Source organism: Gigantopelta aegis, chromosome 4 (assembly GCF_016097555.1).
Source record: "Gigantopelta aegis isolate Gae_Host chromosome 4, Gae_host_genome, whole genome shotgun sequence".
Lineage (NCBI taxonomy): Eukaryota > Metazoa > Mollusca > Gastropoda > Neomphalida > Peltospiridae > Gigantopelta > Gigantopelta aegis.
The window spans coordinates 25,280,932-25,300,250 of record NC_054702.1 but is presented as its reverse complement, the minus strand read 5'-3'; the positions used below and the strand labels follow the sequence as shown (position 1 = coordinate 25,300,250).

General features: G+C 35.7%; 1 protein-coding gene across 1 annotated transcript in view; it reads right to left on the bottom strand.

Moving 5' to 3' along the window:
• The window catches only part of LOC121369758, a 112,398-nt gene that overhangs the window by 72,915 nt on the left and 20,164 nt on the right, over positions 1-19,319 (bottom strand). The gene's annotated exons all lie outside the window — the stretch shown is intronic.

Sequence of the window (19,319 nt, the reverse complement as noted above, 5' to 3'; positions counted from 1 at the left end):
GAAAACCACTACAGCACATTGATTTATTAATCATCGGCTATTGGATGTCAAATATTTGTTAATTTTGACATTTAGTCTTAGAGAGAAAAAATGCTATATTTTGATATACCAGTTGTGGTGCACTGGCTGGAACGAGAAATAGCCCAATGCATGGGCCCACCGATGGGGATCGATTCCAAACCGATTTCACATCAAGCGAGCACTTTACCACTGGGCCGTCTCGTCCCTTAAAAATGTGTTTTGTTTAACGACACCACTAGAGCACATTGATTTATTATTCATCAGCTATTGGATGTCAAACATTTGGTAATTATGACACATAATCTTCGGAGGAAATCTGTGTATTTTTCCATTAGCTGCAAGAGATTTTCTTTACCTATATTTTTCCAAAGACAAGACAGCACACACCATGGTTTGGTCGGGACTGGGAAAAATGTTAGTCAACAATTCTTCAGTACACTGTTTAATTGATGGTTATCACAAGACACAATATTTCACACAAACCTTTGTTTTATTAAAATGTGTTTATTACACTACTTTAATTTCGGGGTAAAGCACTTGCCTGATGCCCATTAATGGAAAAAAAACATATGGTTAAGGACACACAGATTTTGAGAGGAAACCCGCTGTCGCCACTACATGAGCTACTCTTTCCGATTAGCAGCAAGGGATCTTTTATTTGCGCTTCCCACAGGCAGGATAGCACAAACCATGGCCTTTGTTAACCAGTTATGGATTACTGGTCGGTGAAAGTGGTTTACACCTACCCACTGAGCCTTGCGGAGTACTCACTCAAGGTTTGGAGTTGGTATCTGGATTAAAAATCCCATGCCTTGACTGTGATCCGAACCCAGTACCTACCAGCCTGTAGACCGATGGCCTAACCACGACGCCACCCCATCAATGGGTGCATAAAATTGTGCTATTTCTACTAGAATCTAGTCACAGCCAGTACTGGTATATCAAAAGCTGTGGTATGTGCTATTCTGTCTGTGGGATGGTATATATAAAAGATCCCTTGATACTACTGGAAAAAAGTTTGACATCCAAAAGCCGATGATTACTGTAATAAATCAATGTGATTAATAAATCAATGTGATTAATAAATCAGTGCTCTAGTGGTGTTGTTAAACAAAACAAACAAACTTTACTTTAACTTCACACTGTGAATATTAAACATTCTACAATAAAAGTTGGAAACTTCACAAGATAACTAATTGCTATGCAATTCATTAGGTTACAGAAATACTATTTATTTAACTGAACAATCCGTTACCTAACATTCTGCTTATTTTACTAACATTAAATTTTGGACATGATATGATATAAGATATACCGGTAGTCACAATTTTGGATGCCATGTGCACAACAAAAGATGGGATTTTGACTTCCATCATCAGTGTTTCTGCCAGAAATTTCTTTTTGGGTATGGCACTATGGAAATGAATGCAACCACAGTCAATAGGGGGTATGGCGGGCCTCCTTGAGAAAGAATATGGGTTAAAATTAGGGTTAGGGTTAAGAAAAGCATACAGTAATAATTCCAATCTCTAAAAATCCCTTTATTATAAACCCTTGGATTGGTCAAATTCGTATCACGTGATGATAAAAACTGGCATTCATAGCACCATGAATCTCAGTTTAGTACTATTTTTGGCTATATAGCCAGAACTACTTTATGAATTATGTCAACAAAGGAATCCCCGAGGAATTTCCTTGAGATTCTATTTTTAGACATCAAACAGTAATCGTCTGCTGTCACACTTCTAAACATCTTCACATATAAATTATACCATACAAAATAGGTCGCTTCAGACATTTTTATTAAAGGTTAAAAGTTATTGAAATTACTTACGTTATATGTTTATAGTGAATTCAAAATCCCACAGCTAAAAATCTGGTATTTTACAAAAGCGATTTCAAAAACAAAATTCAGTCAGTTCATGCTAACCATTAGCAGTAACACACATTCAACGGCATTGTAGTATGACGTACACAACACATAGACTATTTTCTAAGTTTGCACGCCACTGCGATGCAATCTTTAAACGAGTTGGGTTTTGAAACTAGGCATATCATGTACATGTCGGGACACAGGAACGAAGCTTCAATTCGAAGCTACAACAGAGAATGTTCCACTTTCCAAAAACGAAACATGAGCATGGCACTGTCAAATCTCACGAATACTTGTGTCGCACCACTTGAAGTCACACATGCCAAAACCATCCTGTTGCCACTTCCACAATTACAAGGCCAGTAAACACAGAAAGTCGCGACACACCTGTTTCATCCATTTCCGGAAACATTGAAACCATTTTCTCCATGTCAAATCTATCAACACATGGAATTATCACGCACTCAAAATTTTATAACTGTAATTTCAACGTCGTAATTGGTAAATCTGGACAGTAATCAAAAAATGGCGCCCATCCACAGTTCGTAGTTAAATATTCATACACCAACCGCTTCACATATAAATTATAGCATACAAAATAGGTCGCTTCAGACATTTTTATTACAGGTTAAAAGTTATTAAAATTACTTACGTTATATGTTTCTAGTGAATTCAAAATGTTTTTAGTTGGTATTGACACTTAATGCAAAAAATTAATATGAATTGTATTAATGATTGTAACATTGTCATTCTCTCATTCGGCTATTGACGGAAAAAGCCGAACCACCATAGGGATTCTGCCAATGTTGAGTATGAATTTCGTGTTAATAAAATAGTAAATAGTTGGAAAATAGAGTTCACTTTTTATTTTAAAGAGCTTTACATTAACGCGCTACGCCATTCATACGTTGTGTAAAGCAGTTTTGCGTTTCATACTAGCATGAAACTCAAAAAATTTCACGTTCAATTCTTAAATGATAACAGTAATTAATTTTGTCAAAAGGTTAACTTTAAAATAAAATAAAAATCCCGCAAAAAAATCATTTCTGGTGACCAAGAAAACCTGATACCACTGCCAATGCTAAGCAAAGAAAGAAGTTTTATTTAACGACGCACTCAACACATTTTATTTATGGTTATATGGCATCAGACATATGGTTCAGGACCACACAGATTTTGAGAGGAAACCCGCTGTCGCCACTTCATGGGCTACTCTTTGCAATTAGCAGCAAGGGATCTTTTATTTGCGCTTCCCACAGGCAGGATAGCACAAACCATGGCTTTTGTTGAACCAGTTATGGAACACTGGTCAGTGCAAGTGGTTTACACCTACCCATTGAGCCTTGCGGAGCACTCACTCAGGGTTTGGAGTCGGTATCTGGATTAAAAATCACATGCCTCGACTGGGATCCGAACCCAGTACCTACCAGCCTGTAGACCGATGGCCTAACCACGACACCATCGAGGCCGGTCCAATGCTAAGCAAAAGATTCACTGACAAATGGCCAAATTCTAAACAATACCTTATGTCCGATACAGTAAAGTACTCTTATAATGAATTGGAAAGGACCATGATAATTGGTTTGTTATAATAGTAGTTTGACGTACACATTTGAGGGGCGGGATTTAGCTCAGTGGGTTGAGTGCTTGCTTGAGGTGCTTGTGTTGTAAGATCGGTGGATCTGTTCAACTGACTGGGGGTTTTCTCGTTCCATCCAGTGCACCACAACTGGTCAAAGGTTGTGGTATGTGCTTTCCTGTCTGTGGGAAAGTGCATATAAAAGATCCCTTGCTGCATTTAGAAAATGTAGCGGGTTTCCTCTATTGACTACAAGTCAGAATTACCAAATGTTACCAAATAGCCGATTATTAATATATCAATGTGCTCTAGTGGTGTCGTAAAACACATTTGAAGAAGTTGGACATTTTCATTTCCCAAGTCGGCCATATTGGATTTTTCTCATTTAAAACACCTTACATAAAGCATACACAAATTTTAACACAATTATTGTCAACAATAAACACAAAAAAATGTATACTGTTAATAGAACTTCAAATCAAAAGTTCATCACATTTTTTAAATTTGTTTGTTTGTTTTTTGTTTAAATTGTCTCTTTACCCTTTGCAAAACACGATGAGGTCATGATGAGCCATGCTATGCTAATTGCCGCTAAGTTGGAAATGGGTGTTATTCTTTTTACCGCTTTATTCTATTAACAATTTATTTCTTTTATCAGTGCTAAGAAAACTCTATTGTTAAGATTTCAGTCATGCATTTTCACATTATTTCTGGTGCTAAGAATACTCTATTGTTAATATTTCAGTATTGTATTTTTACATTATGTAACACTACCAGCTATCACCATTTAACAGTATATTCACACATACCCACAAGGTATGACTTATTTACTATACAATTTATTTACTTTACTCTTATTCTTTGGTAATGAACTAGTCGAAATATGTTTTCTAACAGTGAGTCAGTTTAAATCCTGAATGGGAGTATTACGACAAAGAATAGCCAGAGGATGAAATATAGCTACATACACAAAGCTATCGGAAATCATTAACCCGCGTCTGGTAACAGAACTTGTGTCAAGCCAGGTTAATTAGTGAGATTAGAGCGTATACTGACAAATAAACCGTGTAAATAGTCCCATTACGCTACAGGTACACACAGTCTCAAGTACAGACTAGCAAAGTAAACTTTACAGGTGAAGAAACTTCTACAATAACAATTCAGTGTATACAATTGTAATGTTTAAAACAAGACTAATTCAAAGCTGTTATCTTGCCTTCAAACCTGACATGCATGACACTGTTTCCAAATGCACAGAAAAGAATAAAATAAATACGCAAAAACAAAAACAAAATTAAACAAAACAAAAAGAAAACACACATACAAAAAGACAAACAAAAACCCCCCACAAGAAAAATAAACATAAAATGAAACAAAAGACACAAACACAAACCACACACAGGCAGCAAACCTTTCCCTCCCCACTCCAAAAGCTTATCTTAATAAACTTGTGTATTTTTTCTAGTGTCCTACATTTTAAGTGCACAATGGTGAATGAATACATTTTGACACAACCTAGATTAGTGAACAAATTCAACATTATTATGAAGACTAATTTGAACCACTCTTGTGACTTTCACAAAACATTATTTTAACAACTAATTCAACATATTTATGATTTAACCACTCTCATGACCATCATGAAATATACCAAAAACGACTACATATAAAACATGCTTTTAATCACCAACTTAACTACTAATGTCCTAAAATATGTTTTCCAACAACAATAAACTGTAACCATGTGAAGAGGTGCATATATCCGTGTGTATATCACCAATCATGTCTTATCACTTCCCTCCCAGTCAGCATTGTCCACGTACATGGTTTTCCAATCACGGACCATAACGACCACGAAGACAACAACGAGTCCGTTTCCTGCCCAGACTCTCTCTGTATAAAGACATACAAATACAAATCATCTGGAAGCCTTTCATGCTCAGATAGTGGCAAATCAATCAATTGATATTTAATCAATATATGTAAAACCCTCCACTGAATAAGCAGGCTCAGTTTCTGATACCTAAAAACAATGTGTTATATGGTGTTTCCATGTCAAGGTCAAACAATATATAAGACATACATGTATAAATCCTTTGGAAATCTTTCATGTTCAGATGGTGGCAAATCAATCAATCGATATTTAATCAATATATGTAAAAACCCTCCACGGGATAAGCATGCTCAGTTTCTGATACCTATAAACCAATGTGTTTAGTCAAACAAATATGATGGATTTTATAAGCACAAATGTTAACTACCAGTATGTACTAGACAAAGTGTTTCAATTGATTGGAACTTCATCATTGATCATTGGTTATATAATAAGTTTACATCAACATATATATTTCCAGTTATACAATCTGAGGATTACAATATGAACTAGCTAAAATGAAATTAAAAAAAATTATATGGTTTTTAGAAAGAAAAAAACTACAAAATACAAGTTTGAAAAATTAATAGAGGCAAACTATTTGGATTCCTTGACAATTTAAGGATAAAATGTTTGAAGGTGTTTTTCATCTTAAATGTCTTTTGAATAAAATTAGAGTGTCACCTTCTAAAATGTTTGGCCTAACTCCATCAAATGGCAAAATCCATGATGGTTATCAAAATTCATAAAGAAAAGAAACAATGTTTTCCAACTAAAGTAGCTTTGTGTCACTCTTGTATATGCATGTTTCAACTCATGTGATTAGGAAAATGCTGATGGCAAAACATGCTATGAAATTAAAAAAAAAAAAATGAATATAGTCAATGATAAAGAAGTCCCATTGAGAATTAAAAACTCTACAGAAATCTCCATGGCATTGCCCGATTGTTGTGACTGAGCATCCCAAATTACTTTATCGGGGGGAGGGGGGGGGGGGGGGGGAGGGAGAGAAGAGAGATGGGTTGTTATGAAATACCAGTAGCAAACTCATCTCATTTTGGCCATAGGTTGACAACACCATGCTGTTTCGATTCTTATCCTTCATAATATGAACTTGAATGATTTTGGACTACTACACACATTTAGTCAATTCCAATGGAAGAGATCCTAAATACATTTTTGTATTTTGTAATTTTAGCTTCAATACCTATTCAATATGATATAATTATTATTATTATTATTTTTTTTTTTAATGTACATATGAAAACAAACCTACACTAAAGCAGCTTTCACGTATTATAAACTCCAATGAAAATGCACCACCCAATCCCCTCCGCCTGTTACCGATCATGGTCAGACTGCAGGTGCTCCCTTGCACCTGACAGTGTAGCCACCTCCCCCTCCTCCTTTCCTGTCCTGGACAGAGGAACCGGCCGAGGCCGACACCTGCGCCCAGGACAGGCGTGCGCTACAACAGCTTGCTCTGAATGTGCACATTAAACTCTGACCTGACCTGACCACCCAATTTTCAGCTGTGTTTGCTATCATATGTGTGAAGTTGTTGTAAAGCACATAATAACCCCAACCTTTGTGTACAATTTTTGGATCATTTATTGCCTACCAGAATACTTCCATTTATAAATACAAAATCCAGGGATTCAGACTGCACCAAATTAAGGTGAGGCAGTAAAGGGTGTGCCCAAACGAAGCAAGCACAAATTACATACAAACACGCTAACATCAAAACATTTCACCTCAAAATCAATGGAATGGTAAGCTGTAATTAGATTAAAATAACATGAAATGTATTTGTGAATATGTACATCTCTTTACCAGCTATTAATAAATAACATTACTGTGCTAAAAAGACCTTGGTGTGCTCAGAACAGACAAAAAGCCCATTGCGCCCAAACTAGTGAGATCTAAACCCTTGAAGTCAGTTAAATGTATTATTTCTTCTTATTTCCTTTTTATAATTACAATTCTGACTGGTGCATTTTCAAAGGAAGGAAGGAAGGAAATGGTTTTTTAATGACAAACTCAACACATTTTATTTACGGTTATATGACACCAGACCACATGTTAAGGACCACATAGATATTGAGAGAGGAAGCACACTTCATGGGCTACTCTTTTCGATTAGCAGCAAGGGATCTTTTATATGTGCCATCCCACAGACAGGATAGTGCATACCACGGCCTTTGTTACACCAGTTGTGGAGCACTGGCTTGAACAAGAAATAGCCCAATGGGTCCACTGACAAGAATCGATCCCAAAATGATCGCGCATCAAGTGAGCGATTTACCACTGGGCTAAGTCTCTCCCCCCCCCCCCCCCCCCCCCCCCCCATTTTCAAGGGAGTTTAGTAGACATTAACTATAGGAATATTTACAAATAAAATAATCAGTTATCAAATAGCTAGAACTCAACTGATTTATATTTAAATAATTGAAACTCATAACCAAACCTGACTGGTGCATTTTCAAGGGAGTTTAGTATACACCATCAACTGTTGGAATACACTGAAGGAATATTTATAATTAAAATAATCAATCATCAAATTGCTAGAACCCAACTGAATTATATTTAAATAATCAAAATTCATAACCAATTCTGTTTACAGATAAAATCAGATATTTTAAAATAAACCATCTCTGTTAGCATTGTATAAGAGTACACGGCGGCCTTGCGTCTCATTGTGACTATTACAACACGGAACCGATCAATGCAGCACATATTAAATCAAGCCATCAAGGAATACCCAGTCACAAATCAATGTCAATTACATTGATCCAGCTTATATAGGATTAGCGTAAGCACCTCCATATTGATCACATTATTATTAAACATACATGATTTACCATACACTAATTGATGCCATTTTAAAAAAGTGGCCCAAAATAAAGTGCTTTTGCACTCGAGTCTCTCTATTTATAAATAGGACAGCAATCCACTTATATCCTAATTTAAAAACTGATAGGTCATAAATTTCAAATAAGATCTACTTTTTTCTGGATCTAATTTAGGTATACTTATAGCTACATGTGCATGCACATCCTGGAATAAACATTTCAAAGGGAAGGGAAGGAATATTAGTTTTAATGACACCCAAGCACATTTTAAACTATATAGCTATTTTGGTGTCAAATATATGGTTAAAACCTGTCCAAACCAAAAAGATTGTTTAATTTGTTTAATGACACCACTAGAGCACATTGATTTATTAATCAGACTATTGGATGTCAAACATTTGGTAATTTTGACATATCGTCTAGAGAAAAAACCCACTACATGTTTCCATTAGTAGCAAGGGATCTGTTATATGCATCATCCCATAGACAGGATAGTACATACCACGTCCTTTGATATACTAGTCATGGTGCACTGACTGAAATGAGAAATAATCCAATGGGCCCACCGATGTGAATCGATCCTAGACCGACAGCACGTCAAGCAATCACTTTACCACTGGGCTACATCCCGCCCCTGTCTAAACCAGACCCTGTACAAACTGGAATCCTGAGAAGAAAAAAAAACCCCAGCCAAGTTTCATGGTGACCCTCTAAACAATGGATCCTGTCTAAATGAGATAAATAATAGGTCCCTGGCATGATCCAGTTTAGACAGGTTTCACTGTGTATACTTGGTCAAGAAGAAACCCGCAACTAACACATAGGACCCTGCTACAAAAACATGCAGCTAGGCATCTTTAAATATCAAATGTGCGTCGTTAAATAAAACATTTCCTTTCCTTTCCTTTAAATATGAACTATTCCATAGACAGGAAAGTACATACATGTACCACGTTTTATTATGTAGCAGCTCCTAAGTAATGATCCAGTCGCACACAGCCAAACCATCCAATGAAATAAGCACAGTCAAAATTGAATGTTTTGCGATTAAGTTACCTGAAACTAACTGATCTCTGAAAGCATCAGTTAATTGCAAATATATTTTAGTTGGAAAAGATGTTTAACTTTATTTTAAATCTGGTTTATGAGAATATGTAAGAAATAGAATACATTTTTGTTAATAAGATACCATTTATCTTACAACTTATTTATAAACAGATCCAGCTGGCTGTTTCGAAACATCCCGTAAAATAAATGATATCTAATGGCCACTTATATAATAAACTCTATACACTATCAGGGCCGTACCATGATCAAAATCTTAGGTGGGGGCGGGGGGCGGGCCACTACTTTTTATAAACAAATAAAACACTATACAAATAAACCCTGATATGTGTATGCTATTATCTGGAGTAAAAAAAAAGAGTGAGATTCTCAGAGGGGGGCAGCACCCCCCCCCCCCCCCCCCACCTTGCACCCCACTCCCCCAGAGAGTACGGCCCTGACTATTAACAACATTTATCAAAAATCAAACATTTCATAATCGGATCTTCGAGCAAAAACCCAGAAAACAACAATCTAATCACCCTCACCAGTGTTTTCTTCTCTGATGGATTATGAACAGCGGTATGTAAACACATGACACGGTTATTCCCATGGTCACATGCTTTTGTACAAAACTTCAGAGAAAAATGTCTTGAAGCTATTGTACCCTGCCCACATACATACTTGTGAACTGTGTTCTTTGCAATAACAAATCATTGAAATACATGTTATGTCGCAAAGGTAATGGATTTGATGGATTTCGTGATTTACATCTGAAGCATGACTTTGAAATAAAGTAAATTAAGTCAGACATTTTGTGCTGAATTGCATGTAAAATTCATTAATTCTTCGGCAAAATGTTTACTGAATATCTGGATCGCCAGTTTAATTACAATCAATTGAGCATATTAAATTTTTACACACATGTAAATCAGTAATTATTAAAAATGTACCATCTGAAAATGTTAAGTTTTAACAAGGAAAGTAGATAGTAAAGTTTAATGACAGCTTAGAACATTATAAATTTAACTACTTTGTGTCTATTGCAACACTTGGTCTAGACAGGTATAACTAACCTATTGCAGACACATAGGTTACTTACACAGAATAACAGCAAGGATCTTTTATATGCCCTTTCAGGATTGGGCAGCACATACCATAACCTTTGATATACCAATCATGTGGCAACACTTGGTTTAGATAGGTATAGGAAACTTATTGCAGCCACATAATATAGGTTACTTGTACGGAATACCAGCTAGGGATCTTGTATATGTCCTTTCAAGATCAGGCAGCACATACCATAGCCTTTGATATATCAATCAATGGGCACCGGTTGGAAGAGGAACACACTCAACACATCCACCGGAGGAGGTTGATCTGACCACTCATTACACTTCAGGAGAGTACTCTACCACTGGGCTACATACATGTACCACCTCTTTTAATAACATAATTATTTATATACAAAGATAATTGAGTAATTAATATACAAAGATATTATTTTTAATACTTTTCCCAGTCTTTACCAGAACAGGCGAGTGATCACTCGCGCTCCCCTCCACATTTGTCTGGAACGTTTTAGGAGAGCTATAAATTGTTCGCCTAGCAATACATTTTTTAATGAATTTTATTTGAAACTACATGCAATTGCTCGCCTGACGTCAATTAAGAAGAGTGATTTTCAGCTCGCCTTGAGTTAGCTCATGGTGAAGACTGTTTCTTACAACATACTGTAACCATTTTATAAATCTGAAGGATAGCAGTTGTTTGTTTTGTTTAACGACTCCACTAGAGCACACTGATTTATTAATCATCGGCTATCAAACACTTAGTTATTTTGACATATAGGCTAAGAAAGGAAACCCGCTACATTTTCCCATTAGTAGCAAATGATCTTTTATATGCACCATACCATAGACAGGATAGCACATACTATGGCCTTTGATATACCAGTCGTAGTGCACTGGTTGGAACGAGAAAAGGGCTATAAATTTTAATTGTTTTTATATAGAACACAGATTTACTTACAAACAATGATTAAATAGACATGGAAATGTTATAGTTATAGTAACAGCTACAGTTTCTCCTTGCCATTAAACACATCAGTGTGTACAAAAGATTTTCCATGAAAAGATTTAAGAGTATTAACCTCATAAATGGATCACTGGCTGTCAATTATTAAGAAAATAAAAGAATGGTATTACATATCGAGCCCACAGGACATTGAAATCTACCAACACCACATGATCCTCATTTTTGGCACTGTTCCAAAAACATCAGTTTCATTTCTTCTGAGGGGGTTAGTTTTTTTTTTTTAACCTTTGCAGATACAGATTTCAGATCAATACTATGTTTCCTGACCCAAATCAAACAGTTGAAATTTAATACAAATAAAACAGATTCAAGTTAACGAAATCATATCCTTTTTGTCCATGAACGAACACGGGATTAACATCATTCCACCTTGTTGGAACATTCAGCCATTAAAAGGTCTCATCCACTGAAACATGAAAACGTGATTCTGAATTGTTAAATTATATTGCAACATGACTGAACAGGCAACAGACTGAACAATGGAGGCCAGAAATCATCTGACTCCCAAGATAAAAGCTCTATCGTAAGTCAATACGATTTTCAATGACAACTGGGACCAAACAAACAAAAATGGCTTTTTTTTTTTAACATAAACATATTATAAGCATTCTTTGAAGCAATGCGATCAAATCATGCAATGCATAGAGGCTTTGAAACCAAACTCTCTGAGTACACAGTGGTAATGAATGCTTAGGTCTATTGACAAAGATGGGTTAAATTTTCTTTGTAAATAAGGAAACTTTATAATAAAACATGGTCGGAGAGATATTATAAAACAAATATTCAAGTTCAGACCTGGCCCAAAAACCCAAAACATGTCACTGTTCAACTTCCAGTATTTAAAATCAATAAGGAGTTTGTGAACAGTGTGTCTAGTACAGGGAAATCCTTTTAAACCAACTTTGTGGCCAATACAACTGCATTAAAAATAGCACATACACACAACAAAAAGAAAAGAAACAAAAGAAAAACTGCATACAAAATAACGCACAAACAATAAAGACACAAAAACAATATAAAATACGTTTTTAAAAAATGTATATTGAGAGGAACAAAAGATCCCAGGCTGCTTTTCACTAAGAGACTGAGCAGCCTACATGCATGTGGTGGCAATTGGTTTCCTCCTTAGTTCTGTGGACCAATGTCAAAATAACTTTATGTTAAACACCAAAAAGTTGTGGTTTAAAATGTGCCGAAGCAGGGATAAAAACTAACGCCTGCCCCCTCACCCCAGATGAGCAGAAATCACTGTGGATGAATACATTCACAATTTCATTCATGTTTATCCCCTGGCATTATGATTTTTAAATTAAGGTATAGATCTTTTCGGGATAGGCCACAACTGTTATATACATGTATCTGTCAATCACATGATTCCAACCGGGAGATGGGGTGGAGGGCGGAGGGTAATTTTTTTTTTTTCATAGTGACTAGTAACATTTCTAGCCTACTATTCTCCCAGGCCAGTGGAAATACACATGTATTTCTTAATTTCTACCCCTTTGAAGTGTCAGTAAACAAATATTTTTTCTTTTCTTTTATCAATATAAATAAATAAATAAATAAATAAACAGAAATAAAAATACAAATGTATCCATTGTTTGTGACAAAGCACGGAATGTTGGTTGGATTGGGAAAATGCTTGTGGGTTCATCAAGGATAATGATCCTATGACCCACTGAACCACAGATGAATACTACCAGAGTTACACACCACACCACCAGTCATGATGTAGTGGTTAGAATGGGAAACAAACCAGTGGGTTCACCAAGGAAACTGTACTCTATGATATGGCCTACATCCTATCGGGGGCAGGATCTATCTCAGCTGGTGGGCTTGGATTGAATATTTCCTATTCCAACCAGTGCCCCACAAATGGTATGTGTATATCAAGTCATGGTATGATTTAATCAATGTGTTCTAGTGTACATTATATCTACACCTAAGAATGGTCAACACCTTGTTCCCTTTGGATAATATTGCACTCTAACCTTTTATGACAACCAATAGCCGATGTGGTTTTTTTGCGCAGGGGTGTCGTTAAACATTCATTCATTCATTCATTCGACCTTTGACATGTTTGAAGACCTACTATATACAATGTAACCTGTACATGTACATATTAGTACTAAATGAACCTCCCAATTGGAAGAAATAGATTAACAAAAGAATCATAGAGTTTACCAGGTTAAAAACAAATAAAATCTCAAACTGTGGAATAGATAACATTCTTTGACCTATGGGTGAGTAGTTATTCTACATCTACATCAATATCTTTAAAAATTGCACATAAAAAAAGGATTTAAAAACAAAAAAACACCAACTCTTTTAGTGGAGGCTGGTACTGAGGTATAATGCATTCGATGGTGTAGCTGGGGACGGGGAGATCATCCCGCAGTCAAACTTACTTTTTTTTTTTTTTTTTTTTTTTTTTTTTTTTTTTTACACCTTTTACATTTGCCTGTCACCTAATAACATTGTAAAAAAACAGTGCAGGTGCACCCTCTCAATATGAAATCCTAGTTACACAAATGAACCTGATGATGTTGATGTTTCTTCCAAAGCGGGAATAATTCCTGTTACACAACACCTCTCGCTTAATCATGACAATCAAGATATCTTCAAACAGCGCAAAGACAGATAACTGCCACAGGTATGATTTACACCTGACAAACAAGGCGCTGGAGGTAATGATAAAAAGAGCCAGTACTGCCAGGGTAAGGAGGGTAGTGCTGAGCAAAGACAATCCTTGAGACTTTATTATGACACTTCCTACCCCCAGCTGTGCAGCGTTAGCAAACACTGATGATAGATGACTATAAAACACTAATTCAAAGTAGCTTATACAGCAAGTTTTTTACTTAGAGACACAGATATGATTGCAACATGCATGTCCTGTGTACACACAGATTTAATTTTATATGACAGATATGTCACATAGGTAACTGGGGTTGGGAGTACCAGTGACACGGAGTGTAAATACTGTCCAACTCAGCGTTGGTACTTATCTATGTGCACCTCTACAGGTACAGTGGAAGCAAGTAGACATTGCGGGGGCTGACTGAGATCAAAGGCGTAAAGCAGTTTCTAGGGGGTTCGGAGGTATGCTTCCCCGTACAAATTTTGAAAACTAGATGATGTTCTGAAATGAAATTTCGTGCATTCTACAAATAAAATTCATCTCTGCCTATATTTTCGATTCAAAATTATTGGGAGGGTGGTGGCCTGAGGCCCGGAAGCTCCCCCCCCCCCCCCCCCCCCCCCGCCGCCGCCGCTCTGCCATGCCTGCTGTATGCAGTCACCTTCACCAAGTACATGTAGTCACTTTACTACTGTTCTAACAAATTAACACCATCCATAAAATCTGAGATGTTTTAACCCCCTCCCCCACGTATGTCTATACTGTGCAGTATACTGGATGAATTTTAAGTACTAGAGTTACAGGTAACTCTTCCTCCCACCCTCACCCACAACATAAAGTTTATGAATGTGTTCCACAGTCTGTGTCAAAAAGGTGAACTGGCATTTGTCTTTAGCTTCAGTGTACTGTATTATTTATTGATTACTAAGGTCGACGACAGTCACTTTTCACACCCTCGTTTTGGATTTGTTCACAATAACATATCTTACCATAATTTCACTTCAAATCCATATTTCGTATATAGTACAGTTTTTTAATTACAGGGTTTTATTCAAACACAGTCAGGTGCTCAAACAAAAACTTTTCAATAACGATTTTGTTTTGGAATTTTTCATGTACTGTACCCAGTTTATTGTTATTGTAAAGACACTTAACGGAACACTGATGTTATTTGATAGAAAAATTTGCTATATTATTACAATACTTCACCACAATAAAATAAAAATCGATCTACTTACCTTGACCCCTGTTCAAATTATTCCAAGTTCTAATTGAGCAAATAATGCCGTTTACAGGCTGGTATGTTTTAATTTTAATAATTTTAGCCAATATCTTCAGAGAACATTTTGATTTCAAAATATTGATTAATGATATTTCTAGTCAATTAAAAATTAATTAGCAACTACTATTTTATGTTTTCAAATTGTATAGCGATCTCTCAAACGTGTGTAGATAATTGTGACACACTGAACAAAATGTTCCGTGAATCTTAAATTTAGTTTTAAAATATGAAAGAAATAAAAAGCACCTTTCATCAAACGTATCAAATAAAAAAATAGCACTGAATATGCTATATTCATTGTGTACGAAGCAAAAACAAGGGTGCAAAGAGTGACTGTCATCGACCTTAGGGTAGGTGTAACTGGAGACATTCCTGCTATTGTGTCTTTTTGGCTGATCTGTACTGCCATTTTCCATTAGGCCTAGTAATATCAGTTTTTAATTCAAAACTACAGAATTATAATACAACCTGGTGCTTAATAATGGCATATAATCATCATATTTGTGTTCTGATATAAAATTATAATCCGTCTGGATATAACTTCTGAAATACATGAAATACTTTCACAATAACACTCATGTAAATGTTTGGCATGTGCTACAGCTGTACCTAGCCCAAGTAAAGTTGACAACAGCACATTGTTGCACTACATGTATTGTTTTCGCATTTTTACACAATAAATATAACAAATGTAACTGTGCATTTTTTTGTGTTACATTTAACAAATAGTACAATTTATTAATTTTCTTTTAAAACTTGAATTCAACTCTTTTTTTTCTTTTTTTTAAGCATTTTATGCCACAGAGCATTCAAATCATCTAAATGCAAGACAGATCACTCAAGTGCATCAGTGCATCTTACCAAATGGGTAAATAAATATAGCTATACAACTGGTATCAATTTAAACAAATAAATTACCACTTCTTTAACATTCTGTGTTCTTTAAAAAATACATACAAATTATATCCATAATAAATATTAATACCACTGGATGGGTCCTGCAAGACCGGTTTTCAACAATGCACCACAAGTTGTTAACAAGGCAATATAGTCCTGTTTATATTGTTGTTTCACAGCTCTCAATCTACTAATTCCATACTCCATTAAATTCACAATTAAGTGCATGTGCCAGTTCACTGATGATACACAGAAGAAGGTAATTATTAAATATAATCAAGACATTTTGTTATTGTTACTAGTTTCACCTAATTTGAGAACACAAATACTGCAGTGATTACAATTAATTACATTATAATGCATAAATTAAATATTTATGTGTTCTGTGCATGTCTCATTTCCATGTCAAAAGACAGTTTTTTTATCTTCAAATTAATGGGTTTTTTTAAATAATTGCACATAACCTTGGTAACATCAATTATTGCATGTGCAACACTATATGTAATGCATTATTGTTACCGTCAGAACATCACTTCATTATCAGCTAAGTACAATGTATTTTCAAAACAACACTTTATTATTGCAGGTACAGGGCTCGAAATTAAGAATTTATGACATTGTGCAATTTTGAAAGGTTTTTACCTTAAGCAAAATTCTCTACAGCAGTTCTGAACTAGCAGTGTTTGCAACAAATAAACACAAAATTAAAAAACAAAAATTATTCTTTCAACCGACGGCAATAATTTTTATCCAGCACAAAAAATTACCATCGATAAAGCTCTTGACCTAAGCCAATCATCAGTGCCACCTTGTAGTTTGAGCCCAGCTGACATATTACAGCTACTGTCAGAACACCACTTTCAATAGCTTAACATCATTACATATATATCAAAACTTAATCTTTAAAGCAGCAATCTCCAAAATAAATTAATATACTTCAATCTTTAAGCATTTGGAATATAATCAAAATTTGTTTTCTTGTGTATGGTGTCTTGTTTGATTGAAATCAAATTCAAAGGCAGGTTTTGTGAAATTGGTATCTCATAGCACGACACATCTTGCAGTGTGGATTTTACACATAACTTATTTGTACCATGCACAGAAACATTTAAAATGCATTTCCGAACATGCCTCTTGTATCTTATTTTTTTACACACCTGTTGCTGAGAACACCAAATGGTATTTCTGGTTACACATGGTTGTTAACACATGTATGTGTGTTAACAATTTCAAGACATACGACTGGCTTGTCCTAGGTGATGATCAGGTCACCAATGCCATACATCCAATCAAAAACTACACAATGGAAATTGATTAGACTATGATGTATAGTTAACCTGACAATCATGTGTCTGTGATGCTTAAGTCAGCTACAAGTGCAAAGACTGTAAATAACTTTTATGAGACTGTAAATAACTGGTTTATGAGGATATGTAAGAAATAGAATAATACATTCGTGTCCGTTAGATACCATTTATTTCACAACTCGTTGTTTAAAAATGTATCATACTCGCTTTCGCTCGTTAGATACATTTTAAAACAACTCGCTGTGAGATAATGGTATCTAACAGCCACTCATGTATTCAGGGATGTGAGAGGGGCTGGAACAAAAAAGCTTACTGTGGCCGGGGTCCAGGGGCCGCTCATGGGCCCCTGAAGGAAAATTGTTGTTTGCAACACCTTGAACTGCCAGAAATTGCATTCAAGGCTAACAAATCTAAACTGGTTATAACTTATAATATAAGGCACACATCATAAACTTGAAACCGTGAAAACATGCAAATGACCAGCCTCGGTGGCGTCGTGGTTAGGCCATCGGTCTACAGGCTGGTAGGTACTGGGTTCGGATCCCAGTCGAAGCATGGGATTTTTAATCCAGATACCGACTCCAAACCCTGAGTGAGTGCTCCGCAAGGCTCAATGGGTAAGTGTAAACCACTTGCACTGACCAGTGATCCATAACTGGTCAACAAGGCCATGGTTTGTGCTATCCTGCCTGTGGGAAGCGCAAATAAAAGATCCCTTGCTGCCTGTCATAAAAGAGTAGCTTATGTGGCGACAGCGGGTTTCCTCTAAAAAACAGTGTAAGAATGACAATATGTTTGACGTCCAATAGCCGATGATAAGATAAAAAAATCAATGTGCTCTAGTGGCATCGTTAAATAAAACAAACTTTACTTTTTTTACATGCAAATGAACCTTGTGTGGTATACAGTATTGAACATAATATTTGTTTTTTGTTAGAAGAAATGGAAAAGTGCATTTATGCGTTTCTGCTTAGCTCTCACATCCCTGTGTGTTATTCTCTATGCCCAGCTTTCAGTAATAAATAATACAATTGTAGAGCAGTTTAATATTAAAAATAGTGATGTGACATGCACGTTGCACATGGACAGCTGACATTACTTGTTGAAAGTGGTAACATACAAATTTACTGAAACTATAGCTGTGTTTGTACAAGATGGAAAGTCGTGACTGCAGTTTTTAAACCAAGAGCATAATACTGAAACCTGGAAAAAAATACATGCATATACATTTTACGTTGTTTGCACCCAACATCAAGTTGTGAAATTTATGTTCAGGTATTATTTCACTTGCAGATACCAATGCTTACTTGCATATTTTACCCATCACGATCATATCATAGTATTAATCCAGTTTATAGCATGCATGTCTTCTTCTATAGTTCTTTTCATGCTTGTATTCAATTAAGGTTCAAGAATGCTGTCCTGGGAACACACCTCAACTATCTGGGCTGTCTGTCCAGGAGAGACGGTTAGTTGTTACATGATTCATACAGAAATTTCAAACCTAAATTTAGGGGCTTTTTAAGGACTTTTAGGGTCAATATAAGTCAAGTTTAGGGACTAAAACTATGCTGTCCACCATTTGCAATGACCAATGAAACGTGTTTCTTTTTAGAATGACCAATCATGCACTCCCCGAAACTTACGAATGAATCCTTCTACGAACAATACCAAACACTGATGATGCTTTACGAATGAATCGCTAGTATCATTTTATCATTGTTCACACACCAACGTTCGAGCAAGCATTGAGATCAACAAATGAATGTACATATCGATGTATTTTTGGCAATTTATTTAATGTTTCCGGAAGAAGAAAAATGTCTATCGATTTCAGGCCCAATTTAGGGTCT